Source organism: Lissotriton helveticus, chromosome 1_1 (genome assembly GCF_964261635.1).
Source record: "Lissotriton helveticus chromosome 1_1, aLisHel1.1, whole genome shotgun sequence".
Classification (NCBI taxonomy): domain Eukaryota; kingdom Metazoa; phylum Chordata; class Amphibia; order Caudata; family Salamandridae; genus Lissotriton; species Lissotriton helveticus.
Window position 1 is genome coordinate 1,099,481,853 of NC_136057.1, and position 15,749 is coordinate 1,099,497,601.

The 15,749-nt window shown below is 41.1% G+C and overlaps 1 protein-coding gene across 2 annotated transcripts in view; it reads left to right on the forward strand.

Moving 5' to 3' along the window:
* The window catches only part of LOC144821303 (uncharacterized), a 321,172-nt gene that overhangs the window by 249,512 nt on the left and 55,911 nt on the right, over positions 1-15,749 (forward strand). The window contains exon 4 of one of the 2 annotated variants that reach the window (XR_013608322.1): positions 13,648-13,916. The exons of the other annotated variant lie outside the window; for it this stretch is intronic. The gene's annotated coding sequence lies outside the window, so the exon portion shown is untranslated. The remainder of the gene's footprint in view (positions 1-13,647; positions 13,917-15,749) is intronic. 2 annotated transcript variants of the gene reach the window in all.

Genomic DNA, 15,749 nt, shown 5'->3' on the forward strand with positions numbered 1-15,749 from the left:
AAATGGCTGTAGGTAAATGTATGGCTTCTAACAGGGCTTGAATAAGCTGGTCATGCTGAATCATGGTCCCATGGGAGGTCAAAAAAATTCTCTCCCTCCATAGGACCCCAAAATCAGGAACTACGCCATTGTCATATTGTGAGTCAGTATAAATGTTCACTTTCAAGTGCTTAGCTCTTATGCAGGCTTGCGTCAGAGCGATGAGCTCTGCTGCTTGTGCTGACAGTGTGTCTATTTTCTGTGTCTCTATGACTTCTGTGGTCACGGCATACGCTGCTACTAACTCTCCTGCACTCGTTCTCATGCATGATCCATCTACATAGAGCGTCAGGTCAGGGTCTGGGAGTACAATATCTGTCAGGTCTTGTCTTGGTCACTATATTCATAACTTCCACACAGTCATGTGGTGGTGTATTTACTGTACTTGAGGGCAAAAATGCTGCAGGATTCAGAATGTTACAACGTCTGATCTCTATGTGTGGCTGAAATAATGTCAGTTCATATCCTGTCAGTCTCGCTACAGTCAAATGTAAAAATAAATAAAAATATGGCGCATGATATAATGCTCTTTTTAATTCCTCAAATGCCAAGGTGTGTTCTTGTGTCCAAGGGAGTACAGTCAAAATGGCTGCCTCCTGTGTAGTTAACTGTATGAGTGGTTGGCTAGATATGCATACTGGGGAATCCATTGCCTACAGTAAGAGGTGAGGCCAATAAAGGCACGTACTTCCTTTTGTGTCTTGGGCTGTGAAAGGTTAGTAATGACCTGTATGTGATCTTGTGTTAGCTGTCCACCCTCCTTGGAAAGCAAGTGTCCTTGCACACCACTTGCTTTTCACAGAATTACATTGGGGCCTTGTGCCCCTAGTCAGCCAGAAAATGTAGAACTGTCAGTGATGCATTTTCGCATTCTATTTCTGAACGTGCTGTAATCAGGATGTCGTCTACGTACTGTATCAGTCCTGTGTTGGCAGGCATGTGAATACTGTCTAGCCTTTCCTTTAGTGTCTGACTGTAGATGCTAGGGCTCACTGTCAACAATCTAGCAAAAATGATTTATATAAAAATAAATAAAATAAATAAAAATGAATTCTCAATTCAAAAGCACAATTCTTATTTTGGGGAAACCTTTTTCCAAAAGCTCTGCAGTATACAAAAATCCTACTCTAAATCTTGGGAACTGTATGACCATACCACTTACAATATGTTCTCTAAATGTATTTGAATAAATCCAAATTATTCTTGTCATAGACAGAAGGCCTAGAGCCTCGCCACTCCTCACTCCTTTGAGAAGCAGCCCCTCCCTCTAGAATTATGTTTGCGCTCGGAGTTTTGAATCAAATCCAAGCCGGGCTTCACTGTGATCTAACATTGAATGACTGCCAGATGCTTAACCCATCTGCAAGAGCAAGACTCCTGCCAATTATTCTGTTTACACTACTGAAGGAAAAACGTATTCATTTGCAAGCGTGAATTTATCTGAAGTCAATGAAGCTTTTAGTGTTGACTGTAAGGAAGAACAATTTTTCTGTACACAAGTCAGAGGGGCTGGGGAGGTAACTTCGCTACGAACTCACTCCTTGCTCACCTACCCCTCCCCTCAGAGCCAGGAGCTGGCTCAGTGTCAAACATCACTAAGAGGAGACAAGCCTCTTACTCGTCTCTGCTTCTCTAAAATTGGGTCGCTGCCAACGCTGAGCTCATTGAAAGAGCCAAGCGTCTGCCAAGTTCCTTAGAGAGTGAGCTGCAAGCCTCCTCCCTCCACATTCGAAGGAAGCTAGTGTAAGTCGGAGGAGTGGCCCTCCCTTTACATAAACAAAGGGATCGCGGAAAGAATTGGAGTATGGCCAATATCAACAAGACAGGCACTGCTCGCTCCAAGAGGGAAAAGCCCTCCCTTTACATAAACATTTACTGGGAGCCAGGCCATCTCGGTCTCGGACGGACTGTCTCAAGGTCGAAAAACACATTCCTTGTACGTCATAACATATCTCTTCCCAGGCCAGAACCATTATTCTCTAACTAACTGAAGCAAATTTAAAACGTGTTAAAAAGTAAATTAATAAAGACATGTATTTTTCTGTAACTTAGTGACATGTTAGCATTTTAAAACAATTCTGTTACAATGTACTGCTACTTAAAAGCCCCACTTTCTAAAAAAACACTTTTGTCTAACTAATTCAGCTAGAAGGCAAGACATTTGAAACATGGGCAGTTGTTTAGCAGGCAAATTAACACACAAATATGGGACAATGTGCTTCTGCACACAAGGCTACGCATTTTGCAGTTGAGAGAAAAAAACGAATTATCATGGACTGTTGGGTTGGGACTGTTCTCTGCATACATCAATTGAAGTGTCTCCACTAAATGTTTATCTGAAACCATCTGTGTAAGCATTGCAGCCTAACTGACCTCTGAATCAGACATAATAAATCCTATTTTCCAAGTCTTGTTTAATGAACACTGCTTTTATCGTGCAAGAAATAACCTTTCTATCAGCAGCCTGTCAAAGTACATAGGTGAGCCTTGAAACTAAATGAATGCAAATTAAACTAATGTAGGGGACACATAGCAATGCATTAAGATGGTGGTGTATTATAGCTATCAAAAAGGGCCACGTTCATTAACTACAAATAGCCATTTTTCCTAAGTAAGTGTGCAAGCTCTTCTATTCTATTCTAAATTAAAAAAAAACATGTTTTCTAAGTGAGTCTATTAACTGTCACAACGCTATTCTAAAGGGCAGCTTGCATTGGGAAAAATATTCTGTAGAAACATTCCTATTTAAAAAAAAACATGGGTCTATTCTATAATTTCTTCTCATCCGTGAAAACATTAAAGCACTCTCCGTGTAAAAACCCTTATCTCAATAAGACTGGTTTATTTACAACTACCGACCTCTGAGTCAAACACATTAAATCAAGTGTTCCAAGGCAAACCCTTTACAAATACACTTCTTTACTCTCCATGCAAGATTTTACCATTCAATCTGCAAACTGACTACGCCCATTGGATAACATGACAAATCGCACCTCCACACCAAACATGCCTTTTCCACCACTTCCACAGCTCAGATCCCTTTCAAATTTAGCATCACAGTAGTCCAAGCTATTCCCTAAATCCTCACCAAACAGCAACCAAATCCCTCCACTGGAACGGGTACGAATTTCCGCTCAAAAACACGCCCCCCGCAAACACCAAAAAACACCAAAATCCCTCAACACCTTGTTAAACAGCATGTTAAAACAAATACTGCCTACTCAGTACAAGATATTAACTATTTGGCAGCTGAAGCACAATCATTCCCCAATGACTGCAGTACATGGGAAAGTCATGAACTCATCTCTCCACGTTATCACATAACACGTACGCACATCTTCAAAACATTTTCTCTAAGCACTTGAAAGAGATCCAGCTCTCTCCTGACTAACGTAATGATAACAAGCTCTGCACAAAACATAACCACATGGCGCTATTCACAAGCCATATTTACAAGAAACTCAACAAGTCACGAAAATGACACGCTATTTACAAGGAACTCCACAGTAAACTTATAGCTCCAACTCTAACTCTAGCTAGTTCTTCTGAGAGGACGTTATTCTTTTTCTTTGGCTTTTTCCTCTGCTAGTTTATTTCTCTCTACTTTGTTGAATTCTTTCTCTGTTCTCCTATGTGACTCTTTGTGCCATAACTCAATAGCGTCTTTCTGAGAGGGTCTTGACTTCTTTTATACATATCATGACCAGGTGTATCTCTTGGCGGGATGTTAACTGACTCTTCTAGTATACCTTTCCTGATCCCTATCTGACGTAATTTTGAAAACAGTGGCATGTTTGAAATCAATACAATGAAAACACAATACACAAGAATAGACTGAAACAAGTAACAATTATTCACACTAGAACATCATAACATTGAAACACTAAAACAGATACCATTACAGAGAGTTAAACATGTACTTGAAAAACAGTTTTGTGCACTGAAAATACAGTACAACCATACCGGTCCCAAAAATTGAGACACGTCTTGACCGGGCCCACGTTTAACCGTGGACCCGTCTTGACCGTTCCCACCTTTTACAGTGGGCCCGTCTTGAAACTTGATGCATTCCCCATAGTGGTACTCACCGGGAAAGCAGAACTTGAAACTTGAAGGCCTCGGAAACTTGACTTGACTACGCTCGCGCCTTGGAACAGGTGGACCTCTGGAGACCTCGGACCTTGCTCTCTCATGGGCTGGGCTCAGGTTGAGACGATCCGCGTTCCTCACCGCCTCACATGGATGCCTGGTCGCAGTCCGTCTCCTCCGTGGGCCTGAGGGAGTGGCAGGAAGTCCTGCTGAAGCGCTTTGAAGTCCGTCACGGCTGTAGAAGGGGGCAAAGACTAGACCGACAACTCCGGCGAGTGGGGAAAGGGATATGTACCTGTTCGGGCGCCAAATTATGTGGTAAATAAAATATTACCCTGGCAGAATTTCTAGGCATTAACAAAGTATCATGCATCAAATGAGAGACAGGATCCGTGGTGTCCAAGTTAAAATGGGCTTTATTCCAATAACTCGAGTCAAAGGGAGAATCAGTTCCATCACCACAGAGGCTCAGGAAGGGTCATCTAACAATTATTTACTGAACATAGTATATATACATTTCTTGTACATAGGCTAAGCAGAGCAAGAAAGAAAATGAGATAAGAACATGTGGGTGTACATGAGGGTGTGTACTTTGATGAGTCATAGGTAGGTGATAGGTAGGTGTCATAGGTGGGTGGGTACTTAGAGGAGGAGTTTGGATAGCTAGCTGGAACTATGCCCTAATTGTGCAACTTTGAGCATGACGTGCAATTGACGTGTAACTGGGAGGAAGCTGACTTTCAACCTAGTAGAGAGATCTCTTGTGTCAAGGCGACCAGCACATCTAGTACAACTGATATCTAGATTCAGGGGATGTATTAGCTGATTATTCGTTCATTGCATGAGGGCTGTGAGCTCTTCTATGGATGCAAGCACTGTAATCCACTTAAACAGAGACAGAATGGCTGGGCCCTATCTATGCAGATGGGTTCTGTGTACCTTCTTCACCAGACTGTAATGTGATTCTGTAAAGCAACAGATAACTGTTATTCATAATACTGTCTTGGCAGGCCTCTTGCTGGGCTTCTTGCGGCTTTCAGTGTGTCAGGAGTCATGAAATGCAAATACATGGGCCTTATGCTACCTTAACGTTTGGGAGACTTTGATGACTGGCATTTCTAATGCAGGACATGAATGCAGAGGCCTAGTGATTCAGGCCACTACAAGGAAATGCATGGATGACATGCACATACATGTAACATAGGGTATACGCAGGGGAAACATTGGTCAGGCAAAATTTCATTTTCCTCAACAGACCTAATGCTTGAGAATGGGGACCTTTTGAGCTGGTGATTGGAACCCGTCCCATTTGACTTCAGATGCAGGAACCTGGGTGCCTGCTTTTTAAGTACTTGATCTGCAATTCGCCCCGCTCCCTCATCAGTCAAAGAGTAGAGGCTTAGATCCCGCAGGAGCCCTAAACGGTGAACTTTAGAGAGGTTATCCGATTGGCAGAGCACATATAGGAGCCCTGTATCCCCAGATGCATGTAAATGTTTGCATTCCCAATGTTGTCGCATTGGTGCTTCTTTTGGCTTTTGGTACAGTTGACTCTTGCGATGTGGGTAAATGGGGGGTTTACCCTGAGATTTTATCTTAATGCACATTTGGACTGTGTTTGTTTGAAGGCATTATGTCACCAATCAGTTACCCCTCCTTGTCGGGGCTGTGGCCCCGGTCCCTGTTGATCTGAGTTGCCTGTCTGTCGTTTCTGTTGCCACATTTGTCCAACTACCTTATCACTGTTGCAAGGATGCGGCAGATGACTGGCCTACCTGTAGCTGAATAAAGGGTGTATTTGTGTTTCCCTGAGCTTGATTCTGGGGATTGGGATTTTGTGGAGGCTGACCCTGGCCCATCGATCTCAGTTCATGGTATGCTTTTAACCAGCATCTGTCTGCCATGTGGCCCAACCTGTGGCAATAGTAACATTCCCTAAGGTCTGGATTGCTGCTAATCTCCCTGGCCGCTGCAACTATAGCTAGGTTGAAACCCTCTGGGGATTTGCGGTGGAGCCCCCTTTAAGAATGGTGCCATTTGCACCTTAGCAGCCAATACAGCCCTTCAAGGGCAGTCTTTTTCAATTTGTGTTGGACCAATTTAGCAATGTCTCTCTGGGCTTTCTCCTGTTTCTCTCTATCCTTCTGTTGTTTCTTTTTGTGTTAATGGAATATACAGGCTTGCATCTCTTGCCAGGGCTTGGTGTCTAACCCAAACATGCTGTCCAATCTGCTTTGTATCTCGGTGGGCAGTCCCTTTTTAAGAATACTGTAAATAGAAAAGTAACTTGTGGGCCATGTCAGTCCACTACTCTCTTGTCTCTTGACCCTATCATTCCCACATCCTATCCAGAATATCTGTCATTGTCTCGCCAGGCTTTATAGTGTCCCCCATTATCCCTCCTATGTCAGGGCAATCAGGGAACATTTCCCTCAGGGTCATCAATATTCGGTGCAAGTATGGATTGAATGCGGCCCGTCATGCTCCGTGTTTGTCAGCGTAATTGCTGGGATGTGAGCTCGCACAAACACCACCTTGTTCTGCTCTTTAATAAGACTACATAGCAAATTTTTGATATCGCCTATCACATGTTTTTTTCCAGCTGTGTTCTTCTAAAAGCATGACATCCTTTTTCCTGCTCCATCCAGCAATGGCATTTACCTTGTCCTTAGACACTCTTTATCCATTTGATCCCACGGGACATAGATGGTCCCTGGCGTGCCCTTCTGTAGTAGGTGGTACATCTTTGCTTAGCGTAGCTCTACTGGTTTCTCCTTAAAATCCCATCTTTTTAGGCATTCTTGAATGTAGGGGAGCAGTGTGGGTCTTTGCCCTGCTCCCCTCGAGTGCAAGCAAAAGTTCCTATATCTTGGTTAGGTCAGCACCAGACTACCTTGGTCCCTGATCTCCCGGTCAGCCTCTCTCTATTGGTGAGGCTCGGCTACCAGCCTAATATCTCTCATCTAATTCTACCTCTGACTCTTCATTGATTAGTGCCCTGTGCCTACCCAAGCTTTCCTCAATTAGGGGGCGCTCTGCTCTGTGTTCTTGCTGTGCTTCCCAATCGTGCCTTTCTTCTACATCCCATCTAGGTTGCTTCCTTCGCTCTGAGCTATACACTGTTCTTTTCGGTCAGGCTTTGCCCTCATATCCACTCTCTGTTGTTTCCTCGTTTACCTGGGCAAGTCCTGTAGGTCCACTCCCATCATTGGATCCCAGACGGCTAGAGGACCCCTCCTCACTAAAACCATTGATAGCACAATCTAGAACGGCTCAAACCTCCCTGTCACATGTTTGTCTCTGCTTAAACAGAGAGGGTGCATGTTTTCCGCGCTGCTGGATTTCTATGTATCATGCTCGTCAGACAGGGTGCCAAACATATGGGAGCCCTTGCACCAGCTGGGGTTGCTCTGTGAGTGCTTGGGCAAACTTTCCTGTTAGTCTCTCATGCCAAGGCCTAACTGCTTATTGTTCGGTGGAGGGCCCTCGACTTTTTCAACTGATAGATTCAAGTATTCTAATGCATGGAAAGAGGACGAGAACACCTGCATATGGGGAAGGTGCACTTGTTTGCTATCTGTAGTGCAAGACTGTTGATCTGGGCCTCCTCAAAGATGGCCCATAGTTCTAATAATGCCTCTCCCTTATCTTTCTTTAGACCTGTGTATTTGGTCTGTCTGTATGTTCTCATGTGTTCAAGTATGTTAGTGTTGAAAGTTCCTTCCTTTGGCTAAGGAAGTGTATGTCTCTTCATGTGTGCATGCCTTTCTTGGCAAACTTGATTACGTTTTTAGTCTGTGTGGGGAACCAGGTTTGCATATGTCTTAATGGTGTCTCCATGATGTGTTTGGTAGTTTTAGAGAACAAGATAGCTTAGCTACTTTGTTATAGGGACTCTCTGGTTTGAATCTGAATCGTTGGGAAAATATACACAGGCTTACTGTTTCTGATTATGTAACTCTAAGCTGAATATTTTTTCTTTTATATTATTTATTTTATTGATATATATTTATGTTAATTGTGCTATTAATTTGTTTATGAAAAATGTATCTATTTTGGGTGCATGAGGAGACTTCTAGTAATAAACACACAGCAGTCCATTCAAGGTGCGAGACCTTTAGAGGAATCCAAAAATTAATATTCAAAACATATCTCCATACCACAAATGTTTATATAACATTACAGACCAAACGGAATATGAATAAACAACTTTAGTTTTTTTGTCAAATGCATACATTACAGAATATATATTGACAGTTCACATGCAGTCAAAGGTGAATCAAGTGCAGATGGCGCAGTGCTAAAATGTGAAATAATATATACAAAAAACATCCATATGAAGACACTGTAAAAGTCCCCTGGTTTTACATGGTATTCTTTGTTATAAGAATGGGGGTGCTGTGAAACACATTGCAGTCCCTCCTATTACAAAGACCTTGTTCAACAAAAACGAATGGGAAGATTTGTCAATGTTTCAAACCCATACAGTTTAAGGCCTCTCATCAGGATCAAGTCATATGACCCTTCAATCTGTTAGTGACAAAGACAGAAACCAGATACCTTCCTTGTCCCAATGGACTCTCAGTGATACAAACACTCTTCAACAAAGGGATTGAAAAGAGGAAATCGCTCATCACCCTGAAAGTTAGTTTGAGCCTCTGACAACATTTCCGCAGTATTATTCTTAGAATTCGGTACACTGTGTGAAGTGGTATGAGATTTAATCAAAATGTACAAATCAACTACACAGCCCTTTCTCACCAGCTAGTGTGTGTGGTCAGAGCTTCCATAGTGCCCAGAATATACCCACATCTTTGGTGCATATGATCCCATGTTCAGCAGTCCCATCCAACATGTGTAAACACAAACACACCTGTGTAACAACTCATGAACATGTTCAGTGGATACTAAGTATCCTATCTGCATAGCGTCGCCATTTAAGGCATCACAGTGAGAACGACAAACTTGCCACACCATAACTCAACACTACATAGCCATTAGTGGCCAGAATGACAAAATAACAGTGAAGAAAGTGTCCGTAGGTCTCACATAAGCACGTAAATGTAGGTCCCAAATCACCTGTATAATAGGAACGTCAATACATTTAGTTAAACAGCAAGTTACTGGATCAAACAATCACGATAATTTGAAATAGAGACAATCAGTACTATCGTCATCAGTCCGTTCAAGAAATATGTGTCTCAAATCTATTAAACCCAAGGCACCAACACTTACCGTGAGCGGTAGATACATATGCTGCACGGATCACTGACTAAATATCAAGGGACAAAATATAGACAACCCAAAATATAGATTCCAAAATATCGACAGACAAAATATCGAATTCCTATCTACAAACAGGTAAGTACCAAAATATCGAACTCAAAATATCATTTATATATATAAACTTTGTAAAAATATCGAATTTCTTAAAAATAATGTAAAATGTTAAACATATTAAAAATAAATAGCTAAAATATACTTAAAAATACTTAAATTACCTTAAAATTATTAAATAACTAATTTAACTTATAAAAAAAATATACAATCATATCTGTTAAAACATATATATATATTAACATAATATTAATAAAAAATACACAATATTATTACCGTAGGATAGCGTAGGGGTATAAATTACTATTCCCACTCCAGAGAGTGCAAAAGTAGGGAAAGCGTTGGATAGCGTAGGGGTAAAAATTACTTTTCCACTCCAAAGAGTGCAACAGTAGGGAAAGCGTTGGATAGTGTCGGGGTAAAAATGACTATTCTCATTCCAGAGAGTGCAACAGTAGGGAAAGTGTTGGATAGCGTAGGGGTAAACATTACTATTCCCACTCCAGAGAGTGCAACAGTAGGGAAAGCATTGGATAGCGTAGGGGTAAAAATTACTATTCCAACTCCAGAGGGGGCAACAGTAGTGAAAGCGTTACATAGCGTAGGGGTAAAAATTACTATTCCCACTCCAGAGAGTGCAACAGTAGGGAAAGCGTTCGATAGCGTAGGGTTAAAAATTACTATTCCCACTCGAGAGAGTGCAACAGTAGGGAAAGCGTTGGATAGCGTAGGGGTAAAAATTTCTATTCCCAGTCCAGAGAGTGCAACAGTAGGGAAAACATTGGATAGCGTAGGGGTAACAATTACTATTCCCACTCCAGTAAGTGCAACAGTAGGGAAAACATTGGCTAGCGTGGGGGTAAAAATTGCTATTCCCTCTCCAGAAGGGGCAACAGTAGGGAAAGCGTTGGATAGCGTTGGGGTAAAAATTACTATTCCCACTCCAGAGAGTGCAACAGTAGGGAAATCGTTGGATAGCGTAGGGGTAAAAATTACTATTCCCACTCCAGAGAGTGCAACAGTAGGGAAAGTGTTGGATAGCGTAGGGGTAAAAATTACTATTCCCACTCCAGAGATTGCAACAGTAGGGAAAGCGTTGGATAGCGTAGGGGTAAAAATTACTATTCCCACTCCAGAGAGTGCAACAGTAGGGAAAGCGTTGGATAGCGTAGGGGTAAAAATTACTATTCCCACTCCAGAGAGTGCAACATTAGGGAAAGCGTTGGATAGCATAGGGGTACATTTTACTATTCCCACTCTAGTAAAAATAAATTAATATAATTCACATAATTATCAATTAATCAATTAATAAAAATTAATTATCAATTTGGAATTAATTAATTATCAATTAAAAATAATTAACAATTTATTCAAAATAAATACCAATAAATTAATTAACATATTTAATTAATTATAATTAAATTACTTCCCACCCTATTCCCCTATGAACCCACAACCCGCTACAGAAAATAAATTAATTTAATTCACATAATTATCAATTAATCAATAATAAAAATTAATTATCAATTAAGAGTTAATTAATTTCCAATTATAAATTAATTAACAATTTATTCTAAATAAATACCAATTAATTAATTAACATATGTAATTAATTATAATAAAAATTACTTCCCACCCTATTCCCCTATAAACCCACAACCCGCTACAGAAAATACATTAATTTAATTCACATAATTATCAATTAATCAATTATTAAAAATTATTTATCAATTAGGAATTGATTAATTACCATTTAAAAATTAATTAACAATTTATTCTAAATAAATACCAATTAATTAATTAACATATTTAATTAATTATAATTAAATTACTTCCCACCCTATTCCCCTATAAAGCCACAAACCGCTACAGAATTAAATTACGCAAAAATTAAATAACATAAAATTAATTACTTAAAATAAATTACAAAAATATATACACTTGTCACACATATACTAACATACAAAAGACTTAAAAAAATGTGATATAAAAAATTCGATATTTTTAATAAACTATATTATGTACTTCGATATTTTGACTGTCGATATTGTTAAAATCGATATTACATTACTTACCTTCAAAACGATATTTTTGATGTCTATATTCTGTCCATTCGATATTTTGTCAATTCTATATTTTGGAGTCGATATTTAGGTTAGTCTATATTTGGAATCGATATTTTGAGCATTTACCATGCTGCACGATACACCACCGTGCATACTGCACGTGTAGTCAAGGGAAGACAGAGCAGACACAGCTTGCTTATCTCCCCTTGTTTCAGGCCACTTAGACTGCTAACCTATCTCAGCCATCTTGGAGAAGCTCCCCAGACTCGGGTGTATCCTCTTCACACAATCACTAGATTTAGCCACAAACATTGAGAACATGATGACTTTATCAAGGCTGAGTGCAGGCACTGGATGAAGTTCCTTGAAGGACATGAATTGACCCTTGCACTGATGTTGTTTTGTGTTGTAGGGTTTCGGTGAATGACCATTGACTGGGAACTGGTTTTGAAGCAGTACATGTGCATATGCTCATGCTTGACGGAGTAAGGCATGGTACATGAGATAGGCTGTTGAAATTCTCCACTGGTGTGATACTAATCCACGCACCACTGTCTCTAATTAAGGTTATGGGGCAGTTGTTTAAAGTAATCTTGGAGCAGTGTCCAAAGGAATCTGCTTGCTTAATATTATGAGTCTTTTCCGAGTTTCAGTCTTCTTTGCAAGCAGCAAATCCCACATATGCCTGTTGTTCCTTAGTCAACATCATTAGCGCACATCAATCTTTTTCATCAGCACTTGATAATAATGGTGAAGAGGCTTTACATGATGAATTTGAGGAAGATAAACTCTGTTTAGTTTCTATTTGTCGTAATTGATGTTGCCATTTGGCTTTGCGGGCGGGGCGAGAATGTTTCTGTAACTTTCCAGCATCATTTTCTCTGCTGGCTGTGAAGCATTTGGTTCATATTTCGCATTTCAGACTTTTATGAAATACTTTCCTTACCCACCGCCTTTACATATCTGTCTGATAGTGGGATATTTACCTTCATGAGAAAATGGAGATCCACATCAAAACACAACTTCTTTTTATTCAATTACATTGACTAGTGACTAGTATGCATCTAACTTGTGTTTATGGTTGCTTTTCATGATCAATGCTGATTCACCTTCTTCTGTTCCAGCTTCCTTATCAGCAGTCTGTCGATCTGCATATTCTTCTGCCCTCACAGCCACTAGAACTTTCTCTAAACTTAGTGTCTCTCTCAACATGCGTCTTCTGAATGAGTCTGAAAGACAACCATCGATGACTCTAAGGTGTCTAGCTTCTTCATCATTGAATTCACCAAACTTGCAGTGTTTGATAAGCACGTCAAGTCTCTCAACAAGCTCATCCATAGTTTCACTAGCTTGTTGCCATGCTTGATTGAAAATGTTTCTTTCATAGTCTACATTTGGCATTGGATTAAACTTGGCTTCTAAATCTTCCTTGATTTAACAGTATGATACTGCATCAGTTTGTGATAATTCTTTATCACTTCTTTTACTCCATCACCAGCAAAGTTCTTTAAATACTTAGAGCCTCATTTATGTTTTTTTGCGGTAGGGCAGCGCAGCAGGCCTTGCTGTTGAGCTGCCCTACTGCAAAAGTAAAAGGCAGGAATTCGCCATATCTTTAGTTACGGCGCATTCCTGTCCTTTTCACCTGAGCCAGCGCACATGGTGCAAAGGTGCACGTGTTGCTGGGATGATTATTTTTGTGCAGGAAGGGAAACCTTCCTGCACAAAAACAATAACAATAGGCTTTTTCCTCTTTCTATGTGTGCTTCAGAATGCAGAAATAGATATTTCTCCTCATTGTGCCTCCCTTATGCCTCCCCTGAAGAGGCGTACATTTTTGGTGCTGCCTCAGACTTACGATTTCTCATAAATCTGGTGTCTGGGGCAGTGTCAAAAAGCCATGGATGTTGCTGGGAATGCCCCAGCAACACTCATGAAACAACCCTTTCATGCCGTATCCTGAGTGAAAGTGGCAATTAAAAGACACCTAACATGGTTTTACGTGGCCTTATAAATATGCCAGTGGCGCATTGCGCAAACGAAACATGAAAAAGATGTCATTACGGCAGTGCAAAAATGCCAGTAGGATGATTTTCTTATTGTCTGCTTCTTCCAGTGCGTCTATGAAATCATTGAACATCTCTAACCATCCAGTCCATCTGGAGCCAGTATTCTACTTCTTCTGTGTCAAATGGAGGTGGTGGTTTCAGAAACACAGCGGCATCGTATTTAACTTTCTTTTCTACTGCCATTGAGAGCATATGCTGTTCAGACGACTGTCGCTGTTCAACCATACCTATCACTTCTTCAAGCCCTAGCTGTGTGCTTGCACTTGGGTCATCACGCTCTATCAGAGGTTGTAAGGCACCATATTCTTTCCTGAAGGTAAGTTACTGTTCAGTCTCTAGCACTTGTTCATCACAACCTTCAGTTTTTTGCATCATACCTGGTTGTTGTTGCCTTTAGTATTTCGCTTTTTATCGATGATAGCTCTGTGTAATGATGTGGCGCAGTATCTCTTCATTTGGCCTTATCAGTGGGTTTCTGCTGGGCTTTTCAAATATGCTCCTATGTAGGGCCTTCAACTTCTTCAATGACCATGTCTGGGATGGACGTGACTTTGGCTCCACAGATGGCAACTTCAGAAGGCTTTGCATTGATTTGGGGCCTATGTGGCATGCACAAGCAGTTTGCTGTACCATTGCAAAATTTCATGGAGAGCAGTCTTGTCTCTTCGGGGCACATATCCCTAATTCATCGCAAGATGAGCATCCTCCCGAGTCCGGGAGCATGAAAATGAACATGCCACACACAGAGCCGTAACAGACATCTTTATTATTTCATATATGATCACACACTGCACACATTACGTCAAGATTTTAGTAGCCACACCTTAACATCTCCCAACAGATGTCACAACATCCTTTTAAAAGTCATCCCAGAAGCACGAGGGCTCTAGCCCTCCTAACATCAAAGACACTACGAACTTGTTGCATGAGACTGCTGAATATGAGATCATATGCACCAGAGATTTGGGTATATTCCAGGCACTATGGATGCTCTAACCACTGTAATGGCCTGCTAATTCTGCCAATCACCAGGACATACGACCTTATCCTCTCTTGGGACCCAAAAGGACACAACACTTCACAATACTTACCCGAGAAAGGAATATTACTGATAGCTAATTAGGGTATTTGGCCATTGCCGAGAAGCTCGCAAACAACAACGCAAGAACAGTACCACTGGCAACAACAACGCAAACAACGCATCCCGGGGTACGACAACGCAAACAAGGGCCACTGGGTACAACAACGCAACAAAGCCCACCCAGATGAGACTACATAATCACCGCATGCTCCTCCTAACAAGGCCACGGGGTGGAATAATTGTTATTTTGGGCTTCCCTGGATGAGAGCGGGACATCCCTCTTTCTACAATTACCTGCAGGAAGGGAAACTTACCATCCTTCCGGTGCTACAGCATTTGGGTCAGAAAGGCCCTGACCTTCTATCCCAAGGAACACAGACAAATAATTATATACTCTGTGGTTTCTTTATTACACAATGATAGAAGGACAAATGAAAGAAATCACTACTATGTCACGATAGGCCTTCTTCAAATCAGTACCTAAGCAATTTCTAAATGCAATCAGTAAAACATATATAGAACTTACATGTATATAAATGTATGGAACCTGAAAATAGGAGTTAGATAAGAACAGCTAGAATATAAGAGTTAGTGGAACACCTCACCAAGTTTCTACACATCCCGCTTCCAGTTCGCCAGAGGGGAGTCCGTTTCTCCAGCCGAATCAGGATTCTCTGTTCCACCGTCACAGCTACACGTCTGTACTGTGATGAACTACCAGTGGTCGAGACCCGAACACCCCCTTTAGTACAAGTGGAAACGTTGTTCGAAGCTTCTAGCGAGCCTTGCCCCCTTTTCCCATCAGATTCCGTACCACTCCGCGCCAAGGCCACAGTAACAGCTAGCTAGGCATCTGTTATGACTCCGGAGCAGAGTGAGCACATTCCTCCAACAAGAACTGGTTCCTACCAGCATACGAAGTGCAGAAAACAAGTGAGAAGCAAAACACGACTTCTCACCCAGAAAGGCTCAGAAGATGGCGACAGCTTAGAAAATGGAGTCGCTTAAGCATAGGCCACTACTCCCGCAAAGAGCCCGAATTAGTATGCAAGAGGGCATTAGAGTATG